This window comes from Nomascus leucogenys, chromosome 4 (genome assembly GCF_006542625.1).
Source record: "Nomascus leucogenys isolate Asia chromosome 4, Asia_NLE_v1, whole genome shotgun sequence".
Classification (NCBI taxonomy): Eukaryota; Metazoa; Chordata; class Mammalia; order Primates; family Hylobatidae; genus Nomascus; species Nomascus leucogenys.
In genome coordinates, this window is record NC_044384.1 from 54,478,630 (window position 1) to 54,494,998 (window position 16,369).

Consider the following 16,369-nt stretch of genomic DNA (forward strand, 5'->3'; position numbering starts at 1 on the left):
AGCAAAAAATGGCAAGTGAAGAATGAGTAAAGAGGACATTTTATTCTTTTGTTTTATCGTCATGTCGCAAAATTATCCAAATATCTTCCCCACAAAGACCCAGCATCTGTTTCAACTGGTAAATTCTAAATAAAATATTTACATTAAAAACAAAGATTTAGCTTCTATATTCTGTGTGGGCGCGGAACACAGTGCTGTTCTCTCCTATCAGCTGCTTGGACAACTCCCAAAAGAGCGAATGGCCTCAGGTGGGCTGGCTGGGCTTTTAGGGATGAGAAGCTGAAGACAGGAATAAAAATAGTACAGTCCTCACTGAAGAGCGGATTGTTTTTCTTCAGGGTATGCCTTGAAAAATTCATATGTAGATGAGCTATACCAAACGAATCATTTTGCTATTAGTAGCGGTTTTGAAGAAGAGGAAGGGCATTCTGGGTGGCTCTTGTTAAATACCTAGCCTTCTCTTCAGTATTTTGATTTCACTATGTCTTCTTGGAAGGGTCTCCAATTTTTCAAAATGTGTTGTAGGAGTGTTCTGAGTATGCGGATTGTCCATTATATCATTCAGAAGGTCACACTTGGATCATAGAAAAGCCAGGGAGGTGTTATTATGACCTGTGTTCTGGTATCATATTAGTAGTAATATGCAGTGAACAACACTTTGCTATCAGCAGGTATAGAAAGGCAGTCCTGTTGTGTTTCTTCATTTATGAATAACTGATTAATAGGTTTGCAATTAAAAGATAAAAAATCTGATTTTATTAGATGAGTGACAGTATTTCAAAACCATGTAGATTAAAGCCAACTTGAAGGAGGCATTGGAAACCATGAAAATGCAATAGGCCCTTCTAAATAAAACATGAAGTTCTGCACTCAATTTCCAACTTCTGTCTTACATACATACTAGTACTTTAACCGACAAGATGTAAAAGATATTGCCGACCTTGACACAAAGTGTCAATTTGATATCATAATTTGAAACTTGTATCTCAGGAAAGTCATTTACCTAAGGCAGATAAAAACATTAAGACACAATGTCAGTTAGGTTTGGAGTCTTTATTTTCAACCAAATGCTTAAAAATACAGACTACCAGGACATTTCTATTAACAGTTGAATTTATTGTGTGAATTCTCATAATTTAGTACTCTGAAGGAATAATTATATTTACTTGAAAAAGTATGCTGGGTTTTTCGTATGTAGGAAACTTCAGTGTAATTGTCCTAAGAACCCACCTCATGAGAGTAGGTACCGTATTTCTAGCTTCAGTGGAGCAGGCCCTGGTTGGTTTACTTACCTCCTCTAAAGTGCATTAAACCTGTTAAACACCGAAAAGACTCACTTTTCTATTTGCAAAAGCTGGAAGTACATTTTGAAACATGGAACTCCTTTACCCCTCCTGCCTCTCAAAGCCCTAGCATCAAAATTCTATCAGCCCACATACAAAGTCGAGAAACTCATTCTGTCCTTATGGTACAAATCTTCAGGATAACCCCTTCTATTTAATGAAATGGAGAACTGAAGAATGGAGAACAGTATTTAGAGGCATGGATGGACAGACAATTAAATGAGTCACTCTTTCTGCCTCATTTATATTATTTGGATATTTTTCTCAATTCTTGAGAGTAGACATGGTACTTGAGTAGATTACCTGACAAAATAGTTCTGCTGTCAGCTTATTTTTAGAGGCAGCAAATCAGTTGCATCAAATTGGTCAATTGTGACCTATTTCTATTTTTCTTGCTGGCTATTTATTCTCTTTCTTGTGGTGCCTCTCTGATGGAAGTTTCTCGGCCATTTTACCTAATAACAAACAATTTTTTTTGAAATTTACTCCAAAAAGCACTGTAAAAAGGAAAAAGTGGTCCACTATATAAAGGTGTGATATATTCAGTAAGAGCCAAGTTATAAAGCTGGGAAGGAGAGAGGGGAGCACTTAGTCATTTAAATGGCCAAGTTAAACACAAGACACAATTAGGATATCTGAACCCTCAGGTGTTCATAAACCCATACCAGGGACCTCTGGAGAGGAGTGGTGGGAACCAGGGAGAAAGAGAGCCCCAGAAGTGCCTTGTTTAACTTGGCTGTCACAGTAGCTAACCCTTTGTAACTTGGCACATTTTGAAGTTATCACACTTGTGATTGACCTTTCCCCCATTTACCTTCTTACGTACTTATGAAGGTTTATTTTATTTTATTTTTGAGTAGAGTAATTTATTTAGAAATATAATAGAGTGGCAAAACTTAGTCTGCAATTTAAAGAAGAAATGTAAACTATAGAATTTGAATGTAAAGGCAATGGATTTTAAGCCCGAAACCTTTTGAAAGTAAGAAAACCTGTGTATTAGGCTGTATTCTCTAGTGGAAAAGCTCTAAAAATTGTAGGTGTTAGAAAAGCCACCTCAGGGAGCTTGTACTGGCACTGAAATTTAATAGAAACATTAAACTCTCCAGTCCTTATTTAAACACATTTTTTCTCTCATTTTCAAAGTCAAAATATATATACTTATGGGTAGACAGGTGAAGTATAACCAAAAAAAAAGTGTTTCTCTTATATTTCGTATGTTTCATTTCTTAAACAAAAAAAAACTCATCAGTAAAGATTGAGTTTTGATTTTGGAAATGATGACATAATTAGAAAAAAAAGCCCCCAATTTTGTGTGTAAAGGTAATTGTTTTAAGACAGTGCAGTGCTTTGCTTTTAAGAATTGCAATATGGCTTTCCCTCAAAATTATTTTTAGATAGGTTGTGACTCCCTTTTTTCATGATTAGATTTTAACCTAAGGTAAGTTTTTAAAAAAATATGAAAAGATACATACACACACAAATTAGAGATTTCTTTTCATGATTGTACAGGCAAAATTACTAATTGGCATACAGAAATGTATGCTTTACTTTTGGACTTGTATGCTAAAAAGCCTGATTATTGGAAACACTGCAGAAGCTCAGTGTTTGACATCCATACTCCTTCAGACACTTGCAAATGTTCTTCTATTCATCTATCAACCAGTGACTGTTTCTTCCCTCCACCACCTCTAAATTATACTGACTAGATGTTGAAGTCATTAAATTGATTATAGTCCAATCAGTAGACAATCCGACATACACAAAAACAGCAATTACAGTTGGCAAGGATCCCATGAGTGCTAGTCAAAGTTCCAGAACTGATGGTCCAGTGAGTCTCTTCCAGAACGCCGGTTTCACGATTTCAGCACTTCTGGCAGCATCTTCTTAAAGTGAGGGCACACAAATTCATAAGATTCCACTTGGCCTTAAAAACAGAAACATTTGTTTGATGCATGAGTGAATTGTTGACTTTTATTCATCCAGCCAAAAAAGGACAAAAAATAGGATACTGAACATAAAAGCTTGCATGTAAAAATGAAATTGCAAAGGGATTTGAGATTAGCAAGCAGCCTTTTCTAAAGCAAGCTGTTAATAATTTTTCTTTTTTGTTTTGCCAGAGTATTTCTATATCCTTTAAAAGCCACTGTAGATATTCTTACTGACAGCAGTGACGTCTAACAGTGATGACAGAATTTTTCAACTTTTTGCTTCCGGTAATTATACTTAGTTCTTTGTACTTGCTTATTTGGTCTAGTGCAAGACTTGTAGCATATTTGTAGGAGATTTCTTTTCACCTTAGAGGAACATTTGTACCTGCCTCCCTCTATTTTTAAAGGAGTCTGTTTGTGAGGGCTCGTTAGTCTGGTAAATTCTAGTTAAATACTTGTTGACATAAGTTGAAGCATGTTATTAAGTATACTTGCTTGAGTTTTCATTTTGATGTAAAAGCATGTAATAAGAAGAAAGAGGTTTTGATAGTAGAAAAGAGTAGGTCTACTAAGATCAATTAAGAATTTTATGTAGGGTCTCTTTTTCTTATTAATGTGTTTTATTAATTCATCTGTCAGGATTCACATTGCTGGTTTACTGTCATTAATTCTGTTGCCACAGAATACATTCCTCATGGCTGGATTTAATGGATACTATGTTCAGTTTTTTAGTTAATTTTAAAAGAGAAAGTGATTTTAAGACTTGCAGTATTTGTATATTTTAGCAGCTGTCTGCATCATTAAAAATGTAAATATTATCATTAAGTAAGATGTGAAAGAATGCTTTTGAATTGAATGAGATTTTGATACAAAGGCTGATATTCTACATCAAGCCTGTAGCTAAGTATTTTCCCAGATGTATTTAATTTTTTTCTTCATTGACTCCTGTTGTGCTGTCAAAGGTTAAAGTTAGTTCTAGGGGTGGGGGAGATGCATACAACTTTCTAATCCCATTTCAATTAAACCTGAAATGTTCCTGTTTTTTGTTTGGGGATTACATGGTGCTAGGATTGCATATACCTTGTTTGTTGTAATGAAAGCGTACTTGTCTGATTTAAAATATGTTCTGCAACAGTGTTATTACAAAGCAATTAAAACTTAAACATTAAAGTTAACATTAGTAAATTTAAATAGCTCTGTTATAGTATTAATCAAATAGTGTAAAGAAAGCTTTTAAATGGTTTAAATAATTATGCAACTCCTGGCATAAAAAGCCTGACACAAGATAAATCTTTGAAAACTAAGTAGAATCACGGCTTTTTTTTTTTAATAAAAAACTTTAATTTTAGGCACCTTGGGCTTTTAGCATGCATCACATTCCACCTCTAGTGTAAGTAATTATGCCAGTTTAGTAATTATTAGAGATGAAAGAAATTCAGTAAGATATGAATTCTTTAAAACTTCAGTAGCTTCAGTTTTAGCAGGGATAATGATCAAGCAGCAGTTATCCTGCTGCCTGGGGACCCTGCCACAGCTACAAGCACTGGGCTGATCTTGTGGGTATCATTATTATGGCAGCACATACTATAGTTAGTGTTTCTACTCTAGTTGTCAGATTGCAGAGGTTTATAATTTGGTCATTAAACAAATTTAGATTCCAATATGACTGTGTAAAAACTCCCCTTTCTTAGAACATTTTTTTAAAAAAGATAAGTTTAAAAATTATTATTTTTGGGCAGCATCTCTTTTAATTCTATGGGATAGTAAATGCTTTGAAAAATCCTGAAAAGAAAAGAAATGTCTAAGTCTGCCATTTTTATGTGTATATGTGTTAGGTACGTGTTCATTTTGAATCTTATTTTTAAATAAAGATGATTTGGTTTGGAAAGCATATATACATTCCCGCGTGATCATAGCTCTCCCAATCTGAGCAAGGTCAAGTGATTGACATTCAGAATATTTGTTTTCATAATAGTGCAGTTTGTTGGATTTATATTTTGATAATTTGGTTATGATAATTTTTTTGTATATGTGAAACCCAAGAGTTTAAGTCCCTCAGTTATCACAACATAGTGTAAGACACACACATACATAATCTATATACACAGAAACATACTCTAAACCTTCTATAGGAAATACACTTTGTTTAGTAAGTCCATATAAGTGTTAATAATGTTTTAAGGGAAAAATTAGATTTTTTTCCAATTAAAATTGGTGTCATTTAAAGAATAAGATTTCCTTTTTGAAATTAAAATCAGCAGATCATTGAGTCTCATTATTTCACTAGTTTTATTACCTTCTCTTTCCATCTTATGATTGGCTTTTTCTCAAAATTTATTATCCCATCAGTATACTGTGAGGGATATGATATGTCAAGATGGAAACTTCTTTACCTGATAGGGACAAAATCCTCATTGATTACAGAGAGTTCCATATATTCATACAAAATACATTTGTTGAAACCTGTAGTGAGGTGAACAGTCCACACAGTAAACTCTAACTTGCTATATTATAGGAGTTTCTGTGACCTGGAATCTAAAAAACATCACTGTGCTTTAAACTTTGTATTGACTTCAAGAAACAATTTCTAGCATTTCATACATGTTCTTAACTAATATTCTCAATAGAGCCAGATTACGTCCAGTTAGTGCTTGAATCAGACTACATATTAATTGCTTTCAGCATTCCTAATGATTTAGGTTGTCTTAGTTGTGTTAAGTTTATTAGACATATGCTTTTTATCACCACTGTCAGCACCTTTTGTCTTTCATTGATTACTTTTATACATTAAGAAAAGGAAGGCCGGGTGCGGTGGCTCACACCTGTAATCCCAGCACTTTGGGAGGCCGAGGCGGGCAGATAACGAGGTCAGGAGATTGAGACCATCCTGGCTAACACGGTGAAACCCCGTCTCTACTAAACATACAAAAAATTAGACGGGCGTGGTGGCGGGCGCCTGTAGTCCCAGCTACTGTGGAGGCTGAGGCAGGAGAATGTTGTGCATCCAGGAGGCGGAGCTTGCAGTGAGCCGAGATCGCACCACTGCACTCCAGTCTGGGAGACAGAGCGAGCCTCCGTCTCAAAAAAAAAAAAAAAAGAAAAGAAAAGGAAAAAAGGCTGTAAAGTCTTCACAAACATTGCTCTACCAAGTACTAATGAAGCCAAAACAGAATCATTGCTTGAATGCTGATGTATGGAGTCTGAAGTTCCTATACGTAGGGGGGTTTGGGGTTGTCAGTGTGCAACTTGCAAAGTTGTATGATGTTTTGCAGACATGAGGCAAGGGTTAAGAAGAACTGTGGGCTCAAGGGAGTGCATATTAATTCCTGGAAAGAGTTGAAAATAAAAGCAAACAATTAGTTATCGTCATAAATATTGTGACTTGGATACTAGTGCTTGTAGGGAAATGGTTGCAGAGCAGGAAGAGCACGGGGGCATACTCGATTTGCCGTGTGTTTTGGCAAGCCATTTACCCTCTGTACTCTAGGATTTAGACTTTCTGTCACTAAAATGAGGAAGCTTATTCATCATTTAACAAGTTTTGGGGGTTTTTGTTTTGTTGTGTTTTGGTTTTTGATGCCCGTCTTATCCCAGGCACGGTGCTAAGTTCTGAGGATTCAGCTGTGAACCAAACAGATATATAAGCCTTGCTCTTATGGAGCTTATAGTCTAGAAAACTGGATGAGAGTCTACATACTTTACGTTGCTTTTTAGTTTTTGGAAGAAAGCTCTGCAGGTGAGGAGAAGGACATACATGTGTATGGTATGTTAACTTTTTCTGTGAGTTGGGTCAGATGAAGCAGTTAGACAAAATGAGTCTCAAAAACATTTTTGGCACCAAAAGTTTGATGAGCTATACTTTTTAAGAACTGCTAGCTTTGTTTTCTCTTATAATCTAAAGGGAAATATGTCCACTTGAACTGAAACAACTAAACACAATATATAGAACTTTTACTTCCCACTCTTTTGGACTTAAGTCATTGATGTTGCAATATCTTTTACCCCTCCTAAAAGTTCTGGATAACATTTTTGAAAGTTAATCGTGCAATGGTGAAGCTAATTAATTTTCTAAATTGTTTGAAGAATTTAAGGCATCCTTTAAGATAATTGGAGGTTCTTGGAGAATGTGTATGATGTTGATATTGAAAAACAGCAAAACTAAACTTCAGTTAGGAATCCCTGCTATACAAAATTGAGGTGAAAGAAGTCGCAAGAACTTATTCCATTAAATATGCAGGTGTAGAACACTAGGGAATGCAGCAAGTTGGTACTAAAAAGTCCATAGTGTGCAGGTTTGATTACTTTTCCCCTGAGAGATAGGTGAATGCTTTGAAATAAACTTTTACTGAATCATGGATCTTAAGTGAGACAATTTAAGGATAATGATATTGGGTGTGCTGATGGTCTTCATGTTCAAAGATGTGAGCACTGGAATGAATGGTGATGGTGGAGTGTAACTGACCAAAGAAAAAGATGATCAACATGAAATCCCTTTTGCCTCCTCCAACATCATATAGGTCATTTACATAACTATTGCATCATTATACCAAATTTTTAATCTTCCAAATAAAACCATTACAAGATAATAACACCATTCTATAGCTCCTGTTAAATGTAACTGTTTTTTATACTTGCTGATTTGCATATTTAAAACCCAGTATGAGTGTGATGGGCTGGCAGACCTCTATGGTGGCTTTTTAGCTCTGTCTTTGTCCCTGTGTCCCTAGGCTAGGAGAGTTCTTAGCCAGTTGCCTGCCCTATATTAAGTGCTCAATAAACTTCAGTGGAATCAGTATCACTTCATTTCCTAAGTCAAAAAAAAGGTCTCAATGACTTCTGAGTTCCCTTGTAGCTCCAACATCCTAGAATTCTTATATTGAGAAATTGTGATTCTTGCAAGTTGATCAATAATTCATATTAATGGGGCAAACATACTTTCAAATTGTGAACTTGACTGAGTTGTAGCTGATGGAACAAAATCAAAGACTGGCCAAAATTTCCAAATGCAGTTTGGACAGCCTTCCTTTCCACTGATTTCTTATCAAGACCCCCCATTTACCTTTGGCCGTCCAGAACATTTGAGCCAAGGTCAAAGTGTGTTGTTTGATTTTGTTTATTTATTTATTATTATTTTTTTCAGAGGGAATGTCACTCTGTCACCCAGGCTGGAGTGTAGTGGTGCTATCTTGGCTCCCTGCAACCTCCACTTCTTGGGTTCAAGCGATCCTCTCACCTCAGCCTCCCTAGTAGCTGAGACTATAGGTGCGCACCATCACGCTTGGCTATTTTTGTATTTTTAGTAGAGACAGGGTTTCACCATGTTGGCTAGGCTGGTCTGAAACTCTTGACCTCAAGTGTTCCACACTCCTTGGCCTCCCAAAATGCTGGGATTACAGGCGTGAGCCACCACAACCTGCCAAAGTGTGTTGCTTTAAAGACAGCATTTTAATTTAGTTTGACTAGCCACCTTCAATTCATATTCATCTATTTGCCCAAATGCTGGTATTCTTTTCATGCAGCAGCATGTCCCAAACCTTTAGTGATGTCCATGGCTTCACTCTGAATCTCTTCTAGGCTTAGATTGTGGATTTTCAAGTCGGTGTTGTAACGATAAAGGCTTGAGTATTGTTTTCATCTCACATCTTGTGAGAGGCTTTTTCCGACCCACCTAACTTAAAGTGACCCATTTCTGTTATTCCCTGTATACCCCATATGTCAAAGAAACTGTGGCACTTCATTTCCTGGTTTCTCCATAAGCCTTTTGAGAACAGTTTGGTGTCCCTTTTCTTTGAATCCCCGTAACCTACAATGTAGACAAACAAATGTAGACACACAAACAAATGCATTAATTCAGCCAGTTGATTAGTTAACAAATATTTACTGTGTTTTACCAGTCGTTTACCAGTCTGAGAGTGCTAGCAGTTGAGAATGCTATGAAGGAGACATATTGTCTATATCCTGGTAGAGTTATGATCAAGCAGTGGAAACATATTAAATAAACAGGATGCTAGTAATTTCCATTCCTGTGAAGGGACAGCACCGATATTAATGAGACTATTTAACAGCGATATCAGTGAGGTCAGGGAAGGATTCTGGAGGAAGCGCTTTCAAGCAAATCCTGAAGTTTCATATGTTTTTGAATGAAAGATACTGAACATGGTCATGCATTCTAAAGGATTTTTTATTGAGCACCAAGTATGTGCCAGGTTCTAGGGAGACAATATGGAACCAGTCAGACCCAGTTGCTTATGGGTTTCATGGAACTAACAGTCTATGAAGACATATTATGTGCCTCTTTGTGTCTCTCATAATGTTAACTTTAGATTTTACTTAGTTTTACAACAATAGTGTTCTTTCAGTTTACACAAACGGTATTCCTTTTGTGTCATTGGCACATGGCTAACTTCTGTGCAAGTTGTGGCCATACTTCAATTGTGGGCCTGGTTTTCCCATTCTAAGTGAACTACCTACAGCTACATTCATTGAGTTTTCCATTACCTAAGTCTATTAACTTTCAAATATCTGGGTTTGTTTTAATCCTTATATTGCTCTCTAAATACTTGATCAACTCACTCATTCTGGAATTGTGAGACAATTTAACAACTGTTCTCTATTTTATCTCTTAGATATTTAGGAAAATATATGTTAGTCATGTAATTATGTTTCTGCTTATGATCTTTGCAAATTCTTAGCACAATTTTCACATCAAAGAGCTTAGTAAATACTAAACTATGATAGTGCATCGACAATTCATTAGTATATTCTGTAATTGAAAATAAAATGACTGGGCCCAATGGCTCATGCCTGTAATCCTAGCATTTTGGGAGACCGAGGCAGGGGGATCGCCTGAGCTCAGGAGTTCGAGGCAGGCCTGGGCAACATGGTGAAACCCCATCTTTACCAAAATATAAGAAATTAGCCGGCGTGGTGGCACATGCCTGTGGCCCCAGCTACTCGGGAGGCTGAGGTGGGAAGATCACTTGAGCCTGGGAGGTGGAGGTTGCAGTGAGCCGAGATCATGCCACTGTACTCCAACCTGGGTGACAGAGTGAGACCCCATCTCAAAACTTAAAAAAAAAAAAAAATGTAGAAAAACTGTGAAAGATTATGGAAACAGTAATATGTCTACTAGCAATTTTTTCCACTTTCAACTCACATTTCCTATGCCTTTTCTGTTGTCTTTATTCTTAATTGTAGTTTTCACACACACAGACACACACACAAAAGTCTATGAGAGGTTGTTTGAATTCAACCCTTAACCATCCACGTAATTCTCCAAGATAGGTCAGAGTGAGATGCATCGGTACTCTGGATGGCCGATTAGATGTTGCCCCTTCAAGCTATTCTTTAAATATCTGTTTCATGGTTAGACAGAGACAGTGAGTATAGCTAGCTGGGGTAATGTACCCAGGGAGCTAACTGGGCCAATCTTAAATTGCAATGTATACATGTGAGTGTTTATTTTTTTCCCCAAACAAAAGTGGGAGGTCTCTATGTTGTCCTCCTTCCTAAATATATTTCCTAGCAGCTCTTCCATATAGGCACTTATGATCTCTCCCCTTTATTCTAATGACTCTACACTATCCATTGTATGATGGGCTGTTGTTTAGTCCATCCCCAGCTGCTGGTCATCAGGGTGTTTCTTTTTAGTTACTTATCTGTGTTGCAGTAAGCATGCATACATTCTTGCTGATATGTATGATTTTATATACCTGGGATCAATTCCTAAAAATGGAATTGCTAGTTAATGTGCATTTAAAATTTTAATGGATACCGCCAGTGTGCCCGCCATAAAAGTAAGACCAATTCACACTGTAGTTGGCAGCAGGGTTAGAGAGTGCCTGTGTTTAAATACCTCATCCCTACTAATGCGACTTGTGAAAAAACAAACTGGTATTTAATTGACATTTTAATTAGCATTGCTGTAATTATGAGGTAGATTGAGCATCATTTCAATTGTTTATAAACTATTTGTATTTATTTTTCTGTGAATTGCCTTTTTATTTCCTTGGGTTTTTTATCTTCTGGTTTGAAAGAGCAGCTCATATTATTAAGAAAATTAGCTCTTTGCCTGACTTACGTGTTGCAAATATTTTCCCCAGTTTGTCTTTTGACTTTGTGGGTGGTAGTTTTTTTCCTCTTTTGCCATACAGAACTTCCAAATTTTTATTTTTGGTATTGTCAGTGCTTTCCCTTGTAACTAATAGATCTTGTGTCTGACATATTATAGAAAGGATTTTTTTCCTAATCTTTCTTTTCGTTCTGGGTTCCCCATTACACTGGCTGCAGTGTCTTGTTCCCCTACCTCCATCTCTGTGTCTGCAGCCTTGCAGAATATTTCTGGGAATATAGTAGGTGCTTAGCAAACATTTATTAAATGGGGGAAGTATAGTGTAGTGGTTAAGAACATGGGTGTTAAACTAGACTCTCTGGGCTGAAATTCTAATCTGATTGACCTTGGGCAAGTTATTAAATCACCTTGTACTACAGTTTCTCCATCTGTAAATGAGGGTCCTACTAGTACCTAATTCAAAGAGGTCTTGTGAGAATTAAGAGTTAATTAGTGTAAGCTCTTAGAATAGTGTCTGGTAGATATGAAGTGCCTGGTAAATGTTTTTTTTTACTCTCGAAGGTTTTCTCACTTTTGTACACCCCACAGCATACAACTCTTTTCTATTCTAGAAAGTTCCTTCTTGCTGTGGTTGAAGATTGGGAATTTTTACGTACCTGTGTGGTAGCACATAGCCCTTTCTGAAGCCTGTTTTGTGGTGGTGGGCCGGCGGGGGGGCGCTAGAGGGATTCTCACAAAGTCTTTGCTGAGTTCAGTCTGCCACGACAGGTGCCTTCACACTGGCCAACGCAGTGATACAGTCCAAAATCTAACTTTGCTTTGCCAGTGTAGATAGAATTAAGAAAGAAAAATTCCTGCAGAAATTCCAATTAAAAGATAATGGAAGGATAAAGTGAAGCTAATTAATTTTAGCACCTCTGCCATCTTTTTTTGGTAAGTCAGGTTGGTGTCTTTTAGGTTCTTTGCCAAAGGGCCAGTGCTAATTTACAAAGGTAGTCTAATTGTTCTTGGGAGAGGAACTGGAGACAAATAATTCACATATCATTATGAAAGTTTAATCATAGCAGATTTATTAATAATCCTTAAATTAAAAAGATAAATCTGGGCTTGGGTTTACAAAAGAATTAGTGGAACAAGGGGATGATTTTCTGCATCACCTCAGTCGTCAGTAAATTTGTCTACAGGCATTTTCTTCTTGGCTTCAGAGAGAGATTCTGTGTTGTCTAGAAGCACATGTGGGTATAGAGTTTGAATGTGGAAGGAGAATACAGGAGTGGTCTGCTGACTGGCAGTTAACTCCCATCCATGCCTGGCTGTGTCTAGCCGGTGCTTTAATTTTATTTGAGACCTTATTTTGGGGCAGATTGACATTGCTTTCCTCTTGGCTTCTTCTTTATTCTTTCTGCAGTAAATCCTAACTGTTCAGGTTGCTTTAATTCCCCTTAACTTCCCTTGCTTGTTTAATCACAAGTCTTAATCTCTCTCTTCAATTCATGAAATCACCCGAGCCCCACTTCCAGATTGCTTGACTCTGCTGGCCCTTTGGGCTTTAGAAGACCAGCCTCTGTCCACGCTCGCTGGTTGACCTTGGCATTCACTTGTCCGGTGACACTCTTCGTAAACACTATATTTTCTTTTAACTTTAAATGTAAACTGTCATAAAGTTGTCTTTCTATACCGACAAAGTCTAAAATCTTAATATATCCAATCAGATGACTTTCAAATAGCCATTTATACTTTTTTCTTCAACCTTAATGCTAAATGAAGTGAGAGAAATAGTAATGAAAATCAGAGTGGGGAGAGCCAAGAGGATTGAGAGAGGCCACTTTTAATGAGTGGAATATCTTTAAATGATAGAAGGTGACAAAGGAAATTTCACTTTGGGATCACTTAATATAGATATTCTGGAAAACACTTTTAAAGGGGTATTGGGTGCGGGTGCTAGTTTAGTTTCCCAAAAGGCCAGCCAGGGCTGGGGATGGACATCTCGTTAGGTGAGGTACAGAGTGTTTTGAGCACAGGAGAGGATACAGATCATGAGAGTTTAGGGCAGGGAAGACCCTAGAGATGACCCATTTGCTGTCTCCAAGACCCAAAGACCTTAAATAATGTATTCCAAGTCACACCATGACTTCGTGACAGACTAGGGAGGAGAGTCTCAGTCTCTTGATTTATAATTCTAGGAATTACCTTTCATGGCTATACGCATTTTAGGTGATGGAAGGAAAAGTGACTTTTCCAACCCTCTCAGACTTTTTCTGAAAGCCAAAATTACAGGCTCACTACGCTGAGAGCATCACCTTCCTTATTCTAGTCTGAGCAGCGGATGTCTCAGTGCTTTGGTCCTGTGTGCACATTCGGCATGTCACAATGAGTAGACACAAGGGACCCACTGCCTGGTGGACCTGCGTTTGAATCCTGCACACTATTAACAAGCTACATGTTATTGAATCTTACTAAACCTTAGTTTTCTTACCAGTAAAATGTTAGGAATATACCTTGCAGGACTGTCATATTAAGAAACAAACATAAGGTGCTTAATGGATGTCTGGCTTTTAGCAAATCGCTAACTGGTAATAGCTTTTTATTCTGGATGAAGTTTTCTGGGAAGCTGGGGAGGCCTGCATGTTTTATCCTCTTTATGTTTACCTTGTCTGCAAAGTCTTTAGGGGTGGCACTCAGTATTGCAGCTGCTTTGCCTCTTTGTGTAGAGAAGAAAGTATTTCCCCTTCTGGAGAAAGCCTAAGAGGAATTGTGTGAACTTTTATATTCAACTCTTAGTAACCATTCTCTACAGTAAAAGGTGTGTAATGTTGCTGGAGGAGAGTTGAGTTCACTATTTTTGACAAATACCTTATGTGTGGGCACCTGTTTAACGTTTCAAAAAACACTGTGTCTTCGTTTGGCTTTAAGTGTATGCTTTGTCAGTTATCATTGCTCTCATTTTATAGGTGAGAAAACTGAATTACATACACCGGGCCCATCCAGTTCGTATGGCTGAAGCAGAAAAAGAACTTGAAAGTGGGCAGTCTTTCATCCCATACTTTTCAAATGAAGAAGCCACAACTCGTCATAAACCAAATCAAGATGTAGAAATAATTAATCCTCTGGCCACCAGATCTCTCCTCTGATGTTCCTTTTGACTTTAGGCATTTAGATCTCAGTTCCCTCTCATATTCTACTGCCCTGCCCCTAAGAGACAGTTACTTCTCCAAGAAAAAGTATGATAGAGAGCATTAAAAGCAGCAGAATCCTGACAAATCTCTAATTGTATAATTAAAGGCTTTGTCTTCTGATTAAAAAAAAATCGAATGCCTCTGGAAGCTGATTTGGGAGATATTTTAGTGGTGGTGGCAAGGGGGTGCTGGAGTGTTTTCTTCATTGCTGGTGAAGTCTCAGAACTACTGCCTTGTAGAGGTTGAGTAGACTTTCAAAGGTCTTTCTTCTCTGTGCTCTTACTCAAAGGTCAGGAGATTTGCTTGGGTGGAGCCCACCAGCTTGACTTCTGGGAAGAAGTGAGTGATGGTTGTGCCTGCAAAGACTATAGCACTGCACCTGGCTTTGGGCTGACTAGCCCCTGGTAATACCACACTGGCTGTGTTAAACACACCATGAAGCAGATAGAGGAGAAACAAATTCATATTTCCCACTGGCAGATTAAGGCACTTTACCATCCTGAAGCTATCCCTGTTTTCTTTTGTTTGAAATATATTACATTTGATACAGTTGTTCTTCATGGCTGTGAAAGATGGACATACCCATTGCAGGGATAGATTGTCCCAAGGACTGGTGTGGCATTGATACCCTCTGTGGAGGTGATTGGACATGACCTGTCATTGTTTCTGAAAAAATTACTCCAATTCTGACATCCTAGAGATGGTATTTCAGAGACAGGATATACTTTTTTTTTTGGGTAGTGTTGGCTAAATGTAAGGTTTCAAATGTGTTGGATTTAAAAAAACTACAAACAGCAACAGCGGAATTGACCAGGTTGTCTTCCTTATTATTCTGTTTTAAAAATAAGATGAGCCCTGGCCCTTCTGCCCACCCTCTGAGAATATGCTCCCTCCCTGTATATATTTACATATATGTATATATATACATATATATATATATAGAGAGAGAGTGTGTCCTTATTAAACCACATGCTTATTAAACTACATAGTAAAAAAGCAAAACAAATAAATACAGGTGTTTATCAGCCATTTCCTCCTATGTGTGATTGATTTAGCTGATATTACTTTATGCATATTTGGAGATTATCTGGAAATAATCATTTGAAAATATGTTTACATATAGCATTTTATGATAAAATAAATACTATATACTCTAGTATATATGTATATATACATATGTATAGATTTGTATATGTATATGCTACATTATATCTATAAATACTATACAGATATATAATATGTGGTCACATTGTCCTGACAAGTCGAGATTGAGACAATATAAGTGGGAACACATTTCCACAAACAACTATTAATTTATAGTTACTATGATAATGGCGTACACGTTCACTTTTAGTTCTATCTGGGTATCTCTGTAAATTGTGTATTGATTATGCTAATGGCACTCGTGTCTTTATTACTTGTCTGCAGATACATGCAGATTGAATGCACATTTGGTGAGGTGATCATTCTGTAGGAAAAAGTACATTTTTAAAACCTGGCTTTTGGAGAGATTGTGTTAAAACTAAAGAAAAACATTAGACTCATATGGACACCTAAGGAATTATTTTGTGTCCTAGGAAATGAAAAGTGCAGTTAAAAAGTTTAAAACAAATGATGCCCTTATATTTTCTTTGTTTCAAATTCCTTAAGGAAAGTGTTAGCAGAAATGGAACTAAATCAATAATGATCTATTTTTATAGTTTATTTTTGGTTGTCTGGCTTTTCTTGTTTTGTTTATCAGGCTGAAGGAACCTTAGACATTTAGGGTTGTATATATTTTAAAATTTATTAGACCAACTAGGGGAAGACAAAATGAATTCCTTTTTTTCAATTATACATAAATTTTCTTGT

At 36.9% G+C, this 16,369-nt stretch overlaps 1 protein-coding gene across 6 annotated transcripts in view; it reads left to right on the plus strand.

Annotated features, from left to right (window-relative positions):
- ZNF521 (zinc finger protein 521) overlaps positions 1 to 16,369 on the plus strand; it is a 290,706-nt gene that overhangs the window by 3,483 nt on the left and 270,854 nt on the right. Inside the window, exon 3 of one of the 6 annotated variants that reach the window (XM_030810630.1) lies at positions 3,461 to 3,556. The exons of the other annotated variants lie outside the window; for them this stretch is intronic. The gene's annotated coding sequence lies outside the window, so the exon portion shown is untranslated. The remainder of the gene's footprint in view (positions 1 to 3,460; positions 3,557 to 16,369) is intronic. 6 annotated transcript variants of the gene reach the window in all.